This window comes from Mustela lutreola, chromosome 6, assembly GCF_030435805.1.
Source record: "Mustela lutreola isolate mMusLut2 chromosome 6, mMusLut2.pri, whole genome shotgun sequence".
In the NCBI taxonomy this organism is placed as follows: Eukaryota; Metazoa; Chordata; class Mammalia; order Carnivora; family Mustelidae; genus Mustela; species Mustela lutreola.
In genome coordinates this window covers 135,443,758-135,462,905 of record NC_081295.1, presented here as the reverse complement: position 1 = coordinate 135,462,905, position 19,148 = coordinate 135,443,758, and the positions used below count along the sequence as shown (strand labels likewise).

General features: G+C 43.6%; 1 long non-coding RNA gene across 1 annotated transcript in view; it reads right to left on the bottom strand.

Annotated features, from left to right (window-relative positions):
- LOC131834468 (uncharacterized) overlaps positions 1-6,264 on the bottom strand; it is a 31,463-nt gene extending 25,199 nt beyond the window's left edge. The window contains exon 1 of the long non-coding RNA XR_009354890.1: positions 6,136-6,264. This is a non-coding gene — a long non-coding RNA (uncharacterized LOC131834468). The remainder of the gene's footprint in view (positions 1-6,135) is intronic.
- Positions 6,265-19,148: the final 12,884 nt, after the last annotated feature.

Sequence of the window (19,148 nt, the reverse complement as noted above, 5' to 3'; positions counted from 1 at the left end):
AGATTGACAATTTGGACTACATCAAAATTAAACACTTCTACCTAACAAAAGGCACCATAAGTGAAGTTAAAACCAATACCAACAACAAAATGAGCCACAGACTGAGAGAAGATATTCACAATGCATGTAAGTGATAGAGGATTAGTATCCAGTATACATACAAAAACTTCTCTAAATCATTGTGTTTCTTTTTGTTTGTTTTTTTTTAAAGATTTTATTTATTTATTTGATAGACAGAGATCACAAATAGGCAGAGAGTCAGGCAGGCAGAGAGAGAGAGAGGGGAAGCAGGCTCCCTGCTGAGTAGAGAGTCCGATGCGGGGCTCAATCCCAGGACCCTGGGATTAAGCAGAGGCTTAACTCACCGAGCCACCCAGGTGCTCCTAAATCATTGTTTTTAAGAATGATCTGTTGGGGAGTGCCTGGGTAGCTCAGTTGGTTAAAGCATCTGCCTTCAGCTCAGGTCATGATCCTGGGGTCCTGAGATCCAGTCCTGTATCAGGCCCCCAGCTCAGCAGGGAGTCTGCTGCTCCCTCTCTCTCTCTCTCTGTCAAATAAATAACTAAAATCTTAAACAAAAATGAATGATTAATTCATACCAACCCAAGCAACCAATAGGGAAATGAATGAATGAACTGTAATAAATTTATAGAAATAACACTAAAATAGCAGTTCAAAAGAAACATACTAGATCTCCAAGTATCAACCAGGACAAATTTGAAAAACCTAGACTTGAGTTAAAATGTAAGTTGCAGAAAAACCATATGAAGTGTTATTTACCTAAAATACAAACACCACTAAACATTGGTTATTTACATATACACACAAAAACATTAAAGCATAGATGGAAAAGAGAGACCAGGATCAGAAGAGGGGGCTGCTGAGGGCAGGACGAAGGGCAGGACGAAGGACCGTTGGGAAAAGTGTTGCAAAGTTACCTCTAAAAAACATAAAGTGGTTATGTCCACATTTGCAAAGACTGGATGGTATAAGCTTATATTATTCTCTGGACATTTCTGTGTGTTTTCCAGGCATCTGGAGCAAAGTCACCCTGAGACTCCTTTGAGTCGCTAAATGGAGGTTCACCTCTTTTCCACCCCTCAAGACTCAAAGTGGGGATGGCCAACAGCGATCACTAGCCGCTTCTTGAAAATGCAGATCTCAGGTCTAAACCAGACTTTAAGACTCAGAATCTGCATTTGAACAAGCCCCAGGTAATTCCTAATGGAAGTGTGAGCAGCCTCCATGAAACTGCTGCCCCCTCCCTCCCGCCCACTGCCCCAATTACTAGCCAACTCCTAAAACTCTCATCTGGATGTAGCTCAATGATTGCCTATTCTAAGGTTTCTTTGAACCCCTACCTAGGTCAAGAGTTGTCTGTGCGGGCAGTACACCTCCTTTTCTCAAAACCGGAATCATTATCTTCATTAGTCCCATTAGCCTTTGGGCAGTTATCCTTATCACAATATATGCCACATGACATGAACTCAAAGAATGTTATAAGAATCAACAAGAACCACATTTTTAAGTGCTAGTAAGGCCATCATCCATGCTCAAACTGTTTATCCAGGGAATGGAAGGATCTGGTTCTAGAGCACTTTAATACATGAAACCCATGTCTTACTATCTTCTTGGTTCTCAATCTTTTAAAAGAAATTAAATTTACTTTTACATTTTCAGTGCTTAAGTAACTGCGCATGCTTAAAATTTTGTAGCAAAGTGCTGCTGTTGGTTTTTTTGGTGGGGGCACACCTTAGGAAACTGGTGTAAAAAATGTCTCTACTTCAGGAATTCGTTTTTTTTTTTTTTTAATTTTTTATTTTTTATAAACATATATTTTTATCCCCAGGGGTACAGGTCTGTGAATCGCCAGGTTTACACACAGGAATTCTTAATTTCTCCCGAAGTCAGGCCCCATCTGAGGCCTGATTAAAAATGTGAATCTTCTCTGCAGATAAATGTACATAATTTCAGCTTATAATTTCAGTATCTACCAACTCCAGGTGAAGTCTAAAAGGCAGTGCAGGATACCCTTACTTAACATTGTTCTAGAGTTTTCCACAGCATCATGTAAATAAAAATGTGTCTGTAGACATTCCCACCATATGATGCCTTTGACAGCAACCTTATTTCTCTTGCTACAGAAACAATCCCACAATCCACTGAAAATCAAGAACTCCTTAAAAACTTTTACCATCACTGGCTAATAAAGTGGTTTTTGTTTTAATTTTTATTTTATTTATTTTTTTAAAGATTTTTATTTATTTATTTGACAGAGAAAGATACATCGAGAGAGGGAACATTGAGAGTGGAAGAGGGAGAAGCAGTCTCCCCACTGAGCAGGGAGCTTAACTCAGGGCTTGATCCCAGGACCCCAGATCATGACCTGAGCTGAAAGCACACGCTTAAGGACTGGGCCACCCAAGTGCCCCTTTGTTTTGTTTTTTAAAGATTAATTTATTTGAGAGAGAGAGAATGAGTGGATGAGAGGAGGAGGAGCAGAGGGAGAGAACCTCAAGCAGACATCCGGCTGAGCATAGAGACTGAGATCATGACCTGAGCAGAAACCAAGTGTCTGACACTCAATGGGCAGAGCCACACAGACACCCCTAATAAAGTGTTTTAAACTTGAATTAATCCCACAGTTTCCACCCACACGTCTAGAAGACAGGAAGTCAGCACTAGAACCAACACTTAGAGTTGGAAACAATCACAAAGGAGGGACATGGGCCTGACAAGAAGTGAGTCCTGTCCTCAGTTGCCTGATCCAAACAGTATTTTATCAAGTGGCTTTATTTTCCCTTAAGATACACAAAAGGGGGGGCACCTGGGTGGCTCAGTGGGTTAAAGCCTCTGCCTTCGGATTGGGTCATGGTCCCGGGGTCCTAGGATCAAGCCCTGCATCGGGCTCTCTGCTCGGTGGGGAGACTGCTTCCCCCCTCTCTTTCTCTGCCTGCCTCTTGTGATCTCTGTCAAGTAAATAAATAAAATCTTTACAAAAAAAAACAAAAAGATACACAAAAAGGTCCTTGGTAGCAGTCAGAAAAGCAGTGGAAATCTTTTATTCCATTTATAAGCATCATCTAACTACCACATGGTTTAAGCATAAAAAGACACTTAATGTCCAAAGGTATCAAGGGTTGGGAGGAGCCGTCAGCCTAAGCCTCCAGTGAGGTCAGAAGCCCAGATCCTGAGGTTTAACTCCCCCAGGTTGTGCTCATTTGCCTCAAAGAAAAGTCCAATGCCCACCCCCTCAGTGAGTGACCCCTAAGGCCTTCGGGGGAAAAAACACCAGCTTCCAGAAGTACTCATTTCCCCCGACATTCAGGCATTGGAGCTGTGAGGAGTTAATAGAATAATAGTACTAATATAATAATGAGCATTTGCCCTGTTTTCAGCTTTGCAAAGCTCTTTCACTTTGTGTCAGTCTAGCAGTTTAATTATGTTGCCAGAAAGAAAGAGGAGCTTCTTTCTCCACTGAGGCCTTGTGTCGCTCTGACAAGCCCCCCACAGAATCCCCCAACTTGTGAGACTTGAAATTTACGCTGAGTCATTGGAGCCCGGGCGGTGGGTCAGTGGCCTTGTCTGTGAGCTCTCAGATATTTGTGAAATGATTCCCTGGGGACATAAGTCAGCTCTTCCTAGAATCAGAGTGAGGTCAGAGGTTGATTGAAAAAGACAGAAATTTTTTAAAAGGGCAGAAATTTCAAGCAGGGCGGAATTCATGAACAAGGGTAAACTTTTCAGAAGGATGGCCTTTCTCTCTGGGACTTCTATCGTTACAAATCTGGAGCTGAAGTAGAACTTTGAACGAGTAACATTTTATTTTGGATTTTGATTTACTTTATGTATTGCACTGATGTTTGGAAAAGAAACCAACTTCATCAAAATAATGGAGGTAAACGATGGTGGTGGAATTTGCATCCATTTGGGGCTGGTTAACTAAATTCATTGGCACTAATGGGGGAGTCCGTGCGGTCCTTTGTGGGTTAGCTGGTATTTCCTTGTGCTTTCCCTCCACTCACTATTCACTGAGCCCCTACTAGACACAGAACGGGAAGGATACACACTTGGGTCTTCAGAGAGCTTGAGATCTCCGGGATGAACTCAGAGAGAGCCTATATTAATACATGGAAGCTATTTGTTTACAGAGATATGAAGTAGGAGAACCATGGGCATCCTTTCTGCTACAGGGGAAAATGCTCTACTGATAGTATTTCAGCGGTTTTGTTATTGATCTTAAGGTAGTCTACACAAATTCCATTTCCACGGAGGCAGCATCAAGGAGGTGTTCCTGGGAATCAGAAGACCTGAGCCCGAGTCCCAGGCTGACTTCTGATAAACTCTTTGATTTAGGTCAAAGGATTCAATTTCTCTGGGGCCTCAGTTTCCTCTCACAGAAGAGGAGGCTTTCAGGTAGGTGCCAAGAGATCCCCTTTAGCTTCGCTATTTGTTATCATTCAAGCACTCTATTTCCCGCCTGAGAATGGGAGAAGTTATTTTTGTTGTTGTTGTCTTGGAAGAAAACCAGCTGTGGTGCACTAGCAAACCAGTAACAGTCCCACCCCTGAAGGAGCTGCTTTTTCCCCTTTTCTCTTTTGACCAGCCACCATGGGTGGCCACCTTCAAGAAGCTCTTGAAACAAATGAAAAGAATATCCTCCTTGTGCGGGGCATGAGCACAAGTGGCTATTTGCAAAGCAGCGGCATGAAGGCCGTCATTAGTGTGAGTTCACACTTGGGTTGACAGCAAAACAGCATCTCTTAGCAACAGAGACCTTCAAACAATGAAGCCGAACTCCAGTGTAGACACTTCCAGAAGGGCGTGAGGAATCAGTGTTGGAGAAAATGAGGGGCTCCTGATGGAGTCCAGAAACCGTGGTAGCTAGAAGAAGAAGAAGAGGAACCACCAGAATTCTTTTCCCAAAATGGCCTAAGGAGCTGGTCAGCATGTTACCCCGATGGGACCCAAGATCCCTCTCAGACTCAGGGGAAAGGGACGTTGCTGTTGAAACTTGTCGACTCACCCTCGGCAAGCTTTCACACCCTGAGATTTAATTAGGTGGGAATGTGAACCTATCCCATGTTTACTCCTTTGAAAGGAGAACAATAAAAAGAGGAGACGAGAGAGAGAGAGAGAGAGAGAGAGAGAGAGAGCGAGCGCGCCCACAGGAGCAGGACAGGACTTTGTACTCTGTCCTTTCATCTTACTGCAGTTGGAACGCAAGGCCCATCCGAGGAAAGGCAAACATCAACATCAAACATACCTTTATGGGGAGGACACATGGGCAAGGAAGGACTTAAATTCTTCACCCATTTCTCTTGAGGGTCAGACACTGGTCAGTCTCATTAAATGATGAAGGAGAAACACTCGGGGAAGATCAAAAAGGGGTAGTATTTTAAAGTGGGGCCAGAGAAGAAAGAAAGTTCTTTAGCAGCTAGCCAGAGCCTGATCTCGAATTGCCTTGCCACAGGGTTGCAGGGACCTCTCCCGAGAAGCTTTTGTGTGCCTCAGAAGAAAGAAAATCATTATGGTCAGAGCCATCTTAAGGACAACAAAAGACATGCTTCCTCCTTATTTTATACTCACAGACCATTTTTAGCCTCAAATGATATTTCTCAGTTTAATCGCTAAACTGGGCTTCAATGGACTTTTAGCTACTTGTTCTTAAAGTCAAGAAAGTTTAAAAAAAGTTCCCAAGAAAAAAATATTCAAAAGGTTGTGCCATAGACCCCAAATGCAATTTCCAGAAGAGGGCCAAGAAAGGTTTGAATGATACCTGCATCTTTTTCATAAGACTATTGTCCTCTGTTGAAGAAGAGAGAGATTCTCATGTACACACTCAGGCCCGCTTGTTTGAAAATATCTATTTTATATGTAAAAGTCTTATCTGATGCAAAGGCATTTTTAAATGAATTAGGTGGCGGTGGCGTATGGGGAGAGCAAAAACAAAAAAATAGATTCACTAGTAATGGAATTTAGATTCTCCTTTTGGAACTTCCCTGCAGAAAGGTTCCCTCAGGTTCTCGAGAGGTACGCTTGGCTCCCTTGATGACTCAAAAAACCTCTGGCTCCAGCTTGAGATGGTCAATCCCTAAGGCCTTGAAAGAAAAGTGAAGGATGGAGGTACTTTACCTGTGCTTCTGATTAGTTCTGTTTGCAGCAGTGGGATTTTCTGAGCATCTCACACAATGCAGATGAGAGAGGGAGACACAGAATTTTGTACTCCAGAGTCTTTTCAGCAGTAGAATAATTCTGGACCTGAAAGAAAAGGGAATCAGGCAAATTTATAAGAAGCCCTCATTGTCTAGAGTTCTGTTTTGTTCACTGACTAAAGGTGAATGCTGACATTATCCCCTTGGCGAGGCGAACGATTCCTGGAGAGCTCAAAGGGCTCAGAGCGGTCTCTAGGGAGGGCGATGGGTAACAGTCATGGCCTGCGGATCTGTATTTTCCTGTAGGGCAGCCCTTTGGGCTTTCCCAAGGCTACGGGTGTTAGAGCAGAGAGGAAGCTGGTTCCAGAAGCGAGGACACTCACGGGAGCCAAGGAAGCCCACTAGGTGTGACCTTGGGCTGGGAGGACGGGGAGAGGAAAGGGTAGCCGCCCTCTGGCTGGAGATGAGCCCTGTTGGATCTGGACATTCACCCAGTCAAATCACAGAGACCTGCCTGTAAGCCTTCTCTGCTTTGTGGAGCTCTCTCCTAACAGGGCTGGAGGGGGTTACTGGCAAGGACTAGCATCCTGAGCTCTGCCGTGAGCCCGAGTTTCAGGTGTGAGTCCTAGTTCTGATACTGTGTGACCTTGGGCAAGTGACTTAATATCTTTCACACTTGCCTTTTTCCTTCCAAAATGGTGCCAAAGGTGCTTCTTTCATAGGTGTGCAGGGTACTTTAAGTGAGGTAACACATATCTAGAAAGGCATTAGAGGACTCAAGATATGGCAGCTGTGATCATTCTTAAGTTTACAAGGAATGTGTCTAATGTCTGGTTCTGTCAAAGACGCAGAACATGTTTGCAGCAAGATAAGGCAAGCAGGACAAGGTAAGGCCTCGACCTAGCATCAGATCTGTTGGGTGGCTAAAGTCGGGGACAGGGAACTGGGAAGGCTCCTAGGATGGTCTGGGTCAGGGGGATGAGACACAGTGTGAGGGCTCCACACCTGCGCCATGTTTATCTTGGTAGACAAGATGGAGGATCATCTCGCCTGCCCCGGCCAAAGAGAGGCAACTGGGATTTCAGGACAATCCACAAGAGGTCTGGGCCAGCAAACATTCACTACCAGGAAGTCTGACCACAGGCAGCAAACTCAAGCTCTGTGTCTGTCTGACTCTACTGCAGAATTATTTAGCAGAGCTAATGGAATGAAATGTCTGCTGGGGATTCCAACCTCTTTTCTCTATTTGATTGCTATTGAAATCTGACCTTGGGTTTGTGGGGATGAAGCATCAGATAAACTCAGTATAGCTATCTTGGGTGGTTGGGGTCAAGATGATCACTTCTGATAGCACCTAAAGAATACTGGATGTTTGTGTGACTATTCATATGTGCAAGTCCCCTTTGTCCCCATGATCTCAGTTGCTCCTCATAGAAAGGCTGCGTGACAGGTGGGTGAGGCAGATGGTACCATTATTCCCATTTAACAGTTGAGCAAAGCAAGACTCTCAGAAGTGATAGAACTCATTCAAGTTCACACCACCAGAAGGTTGGAGGGTTGGGACAAATAGTTAGGAAGGCTGACTTCAGATACTCTCTTTTCCCACCAAGTGTTTCTTGGGTTTGAGAATTTTATCCTTATGTATTTGGGCTTTGATGTCTAGAGGCAGCCCTGCCATGAGGTTTCATGGGCAAGGAAGCCAGCAAAAAAATTGGGGTTTTTGTTGTCCCACATTCACCTGTCACAGGTTAAGGGGGAGCTAAACCCCAGGGACTTCCTATTTCCTTGACAAATCGGCTTCAGTAATCCAAGTGCAATGCTTTGGGAAAAAAGTCTGAGGTGTGGAATGGCGGAAGCAAAAGCCCCTTAAAGCTGGCCTCCCTCTCTCCAACCCCCAGACCTCCAAAAAGAGTTAAAGGCTGCCCTGAGGGATCGAAGCAAAGCCTTCACACCATCACCCACAGTCACCTTAGCCAGAAAGGTCCCAGAAGGTTCTGCATCCCTTTCGTCTAGTGATGGACCATGTTAACAGTGCTCTCAGACTCACTTTAGAGGAAAGATAGGGTTTAATGTGGAGTCCTTGGGGTTGTGTGGTAGCAGCTCCCACTAATTTTTTCGCTGAATTATCCTGAAAAGGAGGATGCTTTCCTGACACAGTTTGTAACTAGCAACTCACCTACTTTCTGTTTTGGCTTGGGGACCCACAGTGATTTCTATATATTTAAAAATCTAGAATTTGTGCCTAACTTCTAACAGGGAACAATGGAAATGGACATTGTTGTTCCTCCTCCCAAGCTGGGCCTGGGCAACTCTACTATTCCACTTTCCATCACCGTGGCCCTGAGGAGGCTAGGGCCACCTCCATGACACGTGACCAAGTCTGGCCAATCAAAGCCAACCACAGGCCCGAGATCACAGTGACCCAACCCACCATAAATCAGAGTCAATGAGATTAGCTGTGATACTGTTGGAGCTTTTAGAAAACAGGCATTCTCTTCCTGTTGGAGCTGCCAGGGTGAGCAGGGGAAACACCACACAGAGCCTAAGAACGAAGGTCACGGAGAAGAAAACAAATTCAAGAGGTAGAAATAGACCAGGATTTAGCCAAGTCTAAAGCCATGCAAGCCTTGGTCTTTCTGGTTTATGTAAGCTAATAAAGTCCCCTTTTTTGCATAAGTCAGTTTGCCTTGGGTTTTTTATAGTTTGGATATGAAAAAAAAAACAATGCCCTGACAGTATTGGTAATTTCCTATACATGTTTTGCTATGTAAGAAAGTATGATGAGACCCCAGATCCTAAAATAAATCAATTTTCAGAGACTGAGGTTTATAGAATTCACTTTAACGTAAGACTCACTAACCAGCATATTCTGTGGCATCTCTTCATTGTTACTTGTGTCCTCAAAGAATACAGCATTTTTCTGATTTCATAAACATGTAAGCTCTTCCGTGCTGGCTCAGATGATGCCCTCACCAGCCCTGAGTTTTTTAACCATGGCCTAAAGCACAATTTTTGTGGGTTGGTGACTTCCAAGGGATCATTTTCAAAAAGTAAGACATGACTTACTGTAGAGCCCACTGTATCATACAATCGTACTCCTAGATGTTTACCCAAGAGAAGTTAAAACATATGTGCACACGAGGAACCATAGACAAAGGTTCATAGAGCTTTCTTTATTCAAAGTAGCCCCAAACTGGAAACAGCCCAAACGTCCATTAAAGGAATGGATAACAAGTTCTAGCATAGTCACGCAAGGAACGGTACTTAGCAATGTATACAAAGGAATAAAATACCGAGACATGCAACAGCACGTGGGTGAACCACATATGTGCCACACCGAATAAAAGACCCTAGACACAAGACAGCACATGCTGTCCAGTTCCATTTGTTGTCAGTTCTAGAACAGGAAAAACTTATCTATAGTGAGGTTAAGCACACCAGTGGTTGCCAAGATCACATGTGGGGTGGGAGAATTGGTTGCAAAGGGGCACAACAGACCTTTCTTGGGTAAGTGAAATGTTTTGTATCTTGATTGGGGTGATGGTCTCACAGGTGAATACACCATGAAACTGTACAAAATGTGTCTATGGGGATGCTTGGGTGGCTTAGTCATTAAGTGTCTGCCTTTAGCTCAGGTCATGATCCCAGGGTCCTGGGATCGAGCCCCGTACCAGGCTCCCTGCTTGGTAGGAAGCCCGCTTCTTCCTCTCCCACTCCCCCTGCTTGTGTTCCTTCTCTCGTTGTGTCTGTGTCAAATAAATAAATAAAATCTTTTAAAAATAAATTAAAAAATAAATAAAATGTGTCTATGTAAAATATGCATATGTATATATGTAAAAAAGTTTTTTTTTTAAGTGAGATATTTCCCTAGGATTTTCTTCTTTTTTTTTTTTTTTTTTTTTAAGATTTTACTTATCTATTTGAGAGAGGTGGAGAGAGACAGACAGAGTGTGAGCAGTGGGGAGCAGGCAGAAGAAGAGGGAGAAGCAGGCTCCCCGCTAAGCAAGGAGCTGATTGGGAGCCTTGATCCCAGGACCCTGGGATCATGACCCCAGCTGAAGGCAGCCGCTTGATTGACTGAGGCACCCAGGTGCCCCTCCCTAGGATTTGCTTTCCTTTTTTTTCTTTTTTCTTTTTAAAGATTTTATTTATTTATTTGACAGACAGAGATCGCAAATAGGCAGAGAAGCAGGCAGAGAGAGAGGAGGAAGCAGGGTCCCCAATGAGCAGAGATCCCAATTCGGGGCTCAATCCCAGGACCCTTTGACCTGAGTCAAAGTCAGAGGCTTTAACTCACTGAGCCACCCAGGCACCCCTCCCTAGGATTTTTCTTAACTTCAAGACTCATGATGTTTATATTTAAAATAGTATCATAAAATTTTAGTTTATAAATACTTTATTATTATATATTATATTAATATATATTATTATCATAAAACTACCATGAGGTCCATAAAATTGTCCAAATATACAATTTACTATCTTCGTATTTTTATTCCTGCTGTCCCTTTAACTTGGAATACACTGTTCCTCTTCTCTCCTTGACAAAATCCTATGTATTGTCCCATTCTTCACTCATTCATTCATTTCCCAAATATTTATGGAGTGCCAGACCCTGTGACAGGCTGTGGCACTGTCGAGACATATAAGTCAGGGGCCCTGCCCTTTAGGGACATATACTAGAAAACAGAGTTTTACTTGAATGCCCAGATCTATATGCCTAGCATTTTTTGGCTGACAAAAAGACTGTCAAAGACTATTATCCTGGAGGCTACAGGCCACTCTATTACATTACCTAAAAGTGTGACGGTAATTCCATACCCATGTATTTTACTGCTTCCCTAAAGGTTCTATGTTATCTTTAAAGAAATAGAATCATTGAGGAGGCTAACAAGACAGGAGGAAAACATCTCTGAGAAGTTAAAGGGAAACTTGGTTTCAGTGCATTTCTACGTCTATGATGAAAACATGACAAAATACTGGGACGTAACTCAAATGAAAGGGGAATGGAAACAAAGTGATAGTTGCCAGCTTTCTCAGATGGGGCTGGAGGCTCACCTGGGCTTGGTGGTCTTTTAGACAGACTGGAGACTGGACCCCAGCTGACAAATTTGCTGGTGGCATCTTTTAACATTGTAGGGTATTTTTAGAAAATCAGTTACTATAACAAGCTTTTAGTAACACTTATTTTTCAATTATTTACATTTTCTTCTGCTCCCCCATCAACTCTGGGTTACAAACCATTAAACCTTTATTTGATTCAAAATATCATCACAAAGATAGGACCTACATAGAGCAAAATTACTAATTTAAATTAAGTGGAATATTAATGTTTGAAAAGACTGTCAAATCACCTTTTTTTTTTTAAAGTGTTTATTTTGGAATAGTTTTAGACTTCTAGAAAAAGTTGCAAAGATAAGACAGTTCCCATATGCCACACATCTTTGTCACAACTAATGAACGATATTGATATATTTTTATTAATTGAAGCTTACGGTTTACTCAAATTTTCTTAGTGTTTATCTAATGTACTTTTTAAATTCCAGGATCCCTTTCAGAATGCCACATTACTTTGATCATCATGTCTCCTTAACCTCCTCTTGGCTCTGATAGGTTCTCAAACTTTCCTTGCTTTTGATCACCTGGACAATTTTTAGTACTGGTCAAGTATTCCCTAGAATGTTCTGTGACTGGGATTTGTCTGATGTTCTCCTCATGGTTAAACTAGGGTTATGGGTTTTGGGGAGGAAGATCACAGAGGTAAAGGCTCATTCTCATCACATCCTATGGAAGCTACATGCTGTTGATGTGTCTTCTCACTACTGATGTTGATCTTGGTCACATAGCTGAGGTAAGAATTATCAGGTTTCTCCACTACAGCTCTTCTCTCTCTCTGCCTTTTCTACCTCCCTTTCCATATGCTCCATTTTGGAAAGAAACACTCCGTATAGCCTGCACTTGAGAGTCACACTCAACCTCCTCGAGGGCTGTGTATCCACACACATTCTTTGAGATTCTTCTGCATGGGACATTTGTCTCATCTTCCCATTTCTTTCCTTATTTAATCCTTTCTTTATACCAGTATGGATTCATGAGTAGTTATTTTAGAGTTTGGGTCATTACACAACACTATTTTATTTTTTTGTTCAAATTAGGAGCTCTTTTCACTTGGCTCCTGTGAGACAACCCTGTCACTGGGAGGGTGGGGCGGTGGTGATGGGATCAGGGGGAGGCTCAGAAGTTTCTTACTTTGAGGCACTACAAGCGCCCTGGGTTCATTTTTTTATTTCCTGCCCCAGTCCTAGAATCAACCATTTCTCCAAGGAGCCTTGGTTCCTCTTATTGGAGAATGGTATTAGAAACCAAGAACTCATGCAAGGTGTGCTAATTGCTACTGGGGTGTCAAATAACCTTTTGAAAGAGCAAAGGTGTTTTACTCGAATTTAAAAATGTAGTTTTATTTTTTAAAATATTGTTAACAAAAAATGCTTCAGTGACTTCATGTGTTTATGGATTATTTTGCTATAGAAGCACCAAATTTTTATTCGAACCACTATTTGGTGGCCCACAATTTAGAGTGACAATAAATATGTATATATCATTCATTGTTTTAAATACAAATGGCCCTTCATTCATTCATTTCCCAAATATTTATGGAGTGCCAGACCCTGTGACAGGCTGTGGCGCTGTCTACCTCAGTAGAGACCTTATTAGAGACAAAGATATTATCTAAAAAAAAATTCTTTGTCAAAACATCTTGATTCAGAAAGCATATTCTGGGTCTATGATTTACCTCATTTTAGGATTATTCCTTACTCTCATATTCTTCTAGCTTCTAGTTCATTGAAAGAAATCAGCTTAAAAAAATTTAGATTCTACTAGAACACCTAGACTATCCAGTAGTGAGTTTTTCTTCCTCTCCACTTAGAATTAGTAGGGAAAGAGGGGAAAAGAGTTGTTTAAAGAGCATTATTTTATCTATCTTAGGAAGTGAAAATCTCTTTCTCTAAACCTTTGTTACATGATTGTTGTTCTCACAAACCTTCCTGACAATAACAATCTTCAGATTGCCCATTCATTGCTGAAAGCCCCAACATCCATACTTGAACTTGAAGTTCATTTGCAAATTTGGGGATGATTCTCCTAAGAAACAAAGGCTGTTTCCATGCTAGAATGAAACATATAATATTCACCTGTCAGTCCTCCTGGCATTCTGTCAATATTAGGATATTGACAGAATTATTAGGATATTGAATAATAGGACAATATTCCTAAGCACAATAAGGCAAATGTGACATCTGTGATTTTTAGCAAACAGATGCCAACATCAACTTGTAGATCAATTTGTTATACTAATTGTTTTTTTACTCAATTAAAGGAGTTCAAAATTAAATTTTGACCAACCTTTTAAAAGTAATTCACCCTTATCAATCATGTTTACAATTGAATAGCTTTTTTCACTGAAGTCTTTTCTTCATTTTGTTATTTCTTTTACTTGGCCTTTTAGTCAGGAAGGATGAATTTAGCTGTACTCACTGTGTAAGTTTTTCTTAAGATCTTACCTGTAGTTTTCCTTTGGCTAGATTATGTGACATTTTTATTACTTCTGCCACTGAACAAAAGTAGCTTTTTCATTTTCGCTTATGATAGGTCTTGTAAATGTCAAATTCCTTGTTAGAAAGTCAGAGTTAACGTTCCAAAAGTCAAAGGATGATATAAGTAATGTTCAAGTGTACACACTTAGAGTTTGAAGTAATTTCAAATCACTTTTTCCTAGCCCCCACCCAAATCAAGATAACCTACTTTCAAACAATTACTTGAAAGAGAGAAATCAAGCTGCACTAAGAAAAAAGAAAGACACATGATATTCTAAACTGTAACATTTAACTATATTTCAAGTATAAATTAAGAACAGGAACATACAGAGGCACTTGGTTGGCTCAGTCAGAAGACCATGTGACGCTTGATCTCAGGGTTGTAAGTTCAAGCCCTATGCTGGGTACAGAAATTATGCAAATACATTTTTTAAAAAAGTGAACATACAAGTAAAACTAATGTGGAATCTATTTTCTATGATTAGTATTATACATTCTACGTTAATTAACCCTGACACCAATTCCTTGGGACTCACTTTTACAGAATTATGGAGGACTTAAAATTAGATTTCTATCAACTTTATAAGTAAGCTACGTTTTCTTCCCTCCTGTTATCTCCAAGGAAATAAAATTGTTTAAATGTATTTGTGATTAGGTGTTATCTCTCATTTCTTTATTTTCTCAATCTTTAGGAAATTGCAAACTGATAGATTATTTAACATGCTTTCAGAGCAGGAGAGAATGGCTCAGCTTCTTTACAGTGTTAAGTAACAAAAGTTCAACAGAGTAAATTTTAAAGATCAAATCAGCTTTATTAATTCATTTCAAGTATAAATTAAAAAAAAAAATGAACAGACAGATTCATGTTCACAGATGCAAGCTCCAAAGGGCCACAGAAAGGGAAAGGTTTTTAAAGACAGGACAATGAAGTCCTAAACAAATAAAAAGTCTCAGGTGAGGTTACCTTCTTTTGGGGACAAAAAGTTCTCACTGTGTGGATTACCTCATCTTCCTCTGGGGGATGGAGAGGGTCTATGTGACAGATGACTTTATTGGTACAGACCAGAAAATTCTTAATTGACCTGTTAAGACTAGATTCTGAAGGTGGTTATATGTGCAATTAGGTTAGATGTTAAGCCCCAGTTTGACGATATGCCCCAGCATAAGTGACTCCATTTGGGGCCTGTGGTTTTCTTTTTGATAACGGAGTTGAGTGAATACAGGATAATAATATAAATTAGAGTCACAAACTCAGATGCTTTTGGGGGTCAGACAAATGACATGCATGAGGAGTGTGTGCCAAGCAGGGATGAGGGGGAGCTGGGAAATACCCATTTCCTATATTTGAAGGAAGCACAGCCCTGCAAAAAACAGGCATCAAAAGGGCGTTTCTTCCTTATTTTGTTTTTATGGTTTTAAAAAAAAAATGTTCAGACTCCTGATTTTCCAACATTGACAATTATTTTTCTGGGAACATTGTGTGTGGTCTGTGAGCTGCATTTGTCTTCCAGGCCAATCGCTGCAAGCTGATAACTGCGCCCAAGAACTTCATCCTGGGAGCTAATCCATTAGCCACAATAACTTACAATAAGACATACAATTGTTCAAATGGATTCTCTGTGCTGGCTGATCTGAGCACTGTATGGGAGAGATCAAGCGAAGAGGAAAAGGTTGCTTGGTGACTTAAGAACCAAAGTAAACAGAGTTGTAGGATCCTGGATGATAATATCAAGCGATAATAACTTGATACGCTCATTTATTCAGCAAAATTGAGTGTCTTGAGTGCCTTGCATATGCCAAGTGCTGTTTTAAGGCACCTGAATTGCAGCTGAGGGCAAATACGGAGGACCTGTCCAAACGTAGGAGGTAATAAATAAAGAAGTAAATGAGAAGACTGGCACTTAGTGATAGCCGCCACCCAGAACAGTAAAGGAGGGTAATGTGATAGCAGGTTCCTGATGGGCTGTCCCATACCAGCTGGGGAACCTAAAAACTCGCCCTGGAGGTTATCAGTGTCAAATTCCTCTTCCTCATTGCTTGCGCTCTAGGTGTCTCTGTGATGTCATTTGTGATATGTCTTCATGAATTGAAGGCAAGTTTAATTTTAGTTAGTTACTTTTTGATCTTGACTACATTTGGTGAGGAAGCATGTCTATGTGAGAGGGATTTAGTCAAACCTCTAATCTAATCAGGAACTTAATTACAAGGTAAGTCAGGGCTGGGTCAGGACTACAGATGACTAATTGCAAACATTTTATGTTGGTTCCTTTTAGCTTGGATCTTAGAGGGCACCGTTTTCTAGTGTGCCTCCTAATTCTGAGACTGTACCATCTGAGGATTTTTTTTCAAGATTTTATTTATTTATGTATTTAGAGAGAGAGCGGAAGAGAGAGCACACACACAAGCCTGGGGGAAGGGCAGAGGGAGAGGGAGAGGGAGAAGCAGACTTCCCACTGAGCAGGGAGACCTATGTAGGGCTCCACCCCAGACCTCTGAGATCATGACCTGAGCCAAGCCAAAGGCAGATGCTTAACCGACTGAGCCACCCATGTGCCCCCATTTGAGGATTTTTATCACCCTTCTAGGATAAGGACTAATAGCACCTTGGCAATGAAACTTCAACAGAGGGTTAGGGTTCCTCCCACCTAAAAATGCATATTAAGAAATATCTCTTTAAAACACTTCCTGGGATGCCTGGCTGGCTCAGTTGGTGGAGTGTGGGACTGTTGGTTTGAGTTTGAGCCCCACACTGGGTATAGAGATTACTTAAATATAAAATCTTTCCAAAAAATTAAAAAAAAAACCCAAGACCCCAAATTCTGCATATTCAAATAGAGAAACCCTGGAATGTCCAGTCAGAAAGTCTGGGTTATTCAGACCTGGGTTAAGAGCCTGTTACTTGGCTCTGCTGTGGGCCAACTCTTTGATCTGGTAGACATTCTACCTTTAGAGCCTCATCTGGGAGACCTACTTCTCAGGGGTTCCATGAGGACTGAATGAGAATGTGTATTTGGAAACTAACTTTGCAAAGTTCAATATTATTTATTATTATGATTAGAATGGCCATCAATGTCACTGGCAATGCTTATTTTGTGATGAGTTCTAAGAAAACAAATGGGTCCTTGTGACTTTGGGGTACAGAGGTAGAGCCCAACACAAAACAGAACTCTTCTGGAAAAATCAGCCACTGGAGAGGAAATAAATATCTGTAAAGTTACATTTAAATTCAGAAATAAAATGTAGATTTTATATAATAGTAATTGTGGTGGTAATAAGACACAGCTAACATTTATTAAGTACTTCTCTGTTCCAGGCATAGTGAACACTTTGTATTTATTATCTCTTCTAAGGGAGAGAGGAGAGAAAAAAAATTCAAGGTAATACATAACAGGAAATTGGAAAAGAAATCATAAATATACAATGTGCCCTATCACCCCTCAAAAGCTTTGAATATGTGCAGGTTTTGAGACCCATTTCTCAGAGGTTTGGTATCTTCTGCAGCCCAGTGGGCCCCTTTGGCCCATGATTATCTAATCTCCCCTTCTCAGCTACCCAGAAAAGTCCATGACCTCCTCCCATCCCCAAGGCCCCAGCTCACTAACAGACTTCAGAAATAATTTTGGCGGATGTGCCAGTATTTTAGCAGTAAGCACATGATGCCCACAACAAGAGAGAATTCTAGGTTAAAAATGTAAGCAAATAATTGAAATGCAAACGAATGCATTGAATATGCGCTGCTTAGACTGTATTCCTTTGTAAAGCAAAAGCATGTCTTTCACATTTTCCCCCCCAAATCATACTGGAAATGGATTGCTCTAAGATTTCCATTAATAAACTTCTCAGAATGTGAACTGTCTCCAACACGTGGGGACGTCGGGGTGAAAGGTGCCAGGCTATCCTCATTTCTGCCAGGCCCCGGGTGCAGGAGGAAATATGCTAATGCGGCCGTTTGCCGCAGGGCTGGTGTTATTTATACAGTGCTGGCTGGGCAAGGTTCGAGCCAGAGCACGGGAGAGGTGGGAGAGGTTCGTGTGGATGTAGATGTGTGCGCCTGTGCACTTGGCGTTTGAAAGGTGAATTCAAGATCTTGGAGAGGGGGTGGGGAATACCATCACAATTCACGTTTCTGTGTATACAGTATAACTCGTGCCGGCGGTGTATCCTTCTAGCATTGTTAGTTACACAGCATGCATTTTGGAGGGGGGAAGACATGGCGATTTGGGAGCAGGTGCGGCGATCGGTCGCCGGTGACCTGACGCTGCGGGCGACCAGAGACCCGAAATGGCAAATGCGCATTCTTGACACTGCTCCGCGGACACAAAAATCTACCATTAACTGAAACCCGGAAAAAAGTGCGACGGGGGTTGCTCCCGAACACTGGCGACTTTGGGCTCAGGACGGGGAGTGGGGTGTGGAGAGCAGGTAGTGGGCACCTCTGAAGCAAGCAGAGGTCACCGAGACCCCGCGCACGGGGGTGGGTGGAAATCCCTTGCGGCTCGGGAGCCAAGCCTCGAAGACGACCCAGTTCACACGCTCCGCGCGCAAGCCGACTCCTCCGGGACCCCCAGCCCACTTGCGCCCGCTGCTCCACGCTCCTGCTCCTCCCCCGCCTCGCCCGGCGGGGAGGGGGAACAAACAGGGGATCCTCCAGCCAGGCAGGCACGGGGTGTCCCGTTTCCCCGCCCCCTCCCGTGGATCCCGCCGCGGCGGCTGCGGCAGCGCGTCGCGGCTGGAGGGGGCGCTCGCGCACAGGAGCCGGGCGCAGCAGGTGCCGCGCTTACCTCCACCTCGGCGGGGGGAGAGGGGGCGGGCCGGGGGACAGGGGAGGAGGAGGAGGAGGAGGGAGGTCGGCTCCGGATCCGGAGAGCGCGGTCGGCTCGGCAGGCTGGGATCCGAGCTCGCGGCTTCCGGGAGGCGCCCGAGGCCAGATAAATACCTCCCGGGCTCCCGGGGACAAGCGGACGCTACCCGCACAGCCGTCCGCGCCGCCCGCGCCGCCCGCACAGCTGTCCGCAGGGCTCCGAACCGCCCGGCTTAGGCGCGGCGCCCGCTCCTCCTCCTGCTGCCGGCGCGGAGCAGCGCAGAGCGGCGGGCTCGGCCGCCGGCGCCCGGGCCAAGGAGCCGATGAGCGGCGGCGGCTGAGGGCCCGGGCCGGCCTCTGCCCGCCCTCTGCCCGGCGCCCGAGCGGGGCCGCAGCGCCCGGGGCGCGGGTCCGGGCCGGTGACATGGGGGCGGACTGAAGCACCCGGGGCGGCCGAGCGCTCTCTCTAGAGCCGCGGGACTCTCCTCCGCGGCTGCGGCCGCTGCGGGCGCCCGGCCCGGCGCGCTGTGCCCGGGGCGCCCGCGGGAGCCTCCGCTGCGCTTCTATGCGCCTCTGCGGGCGCCGTGGGCCCGGGCC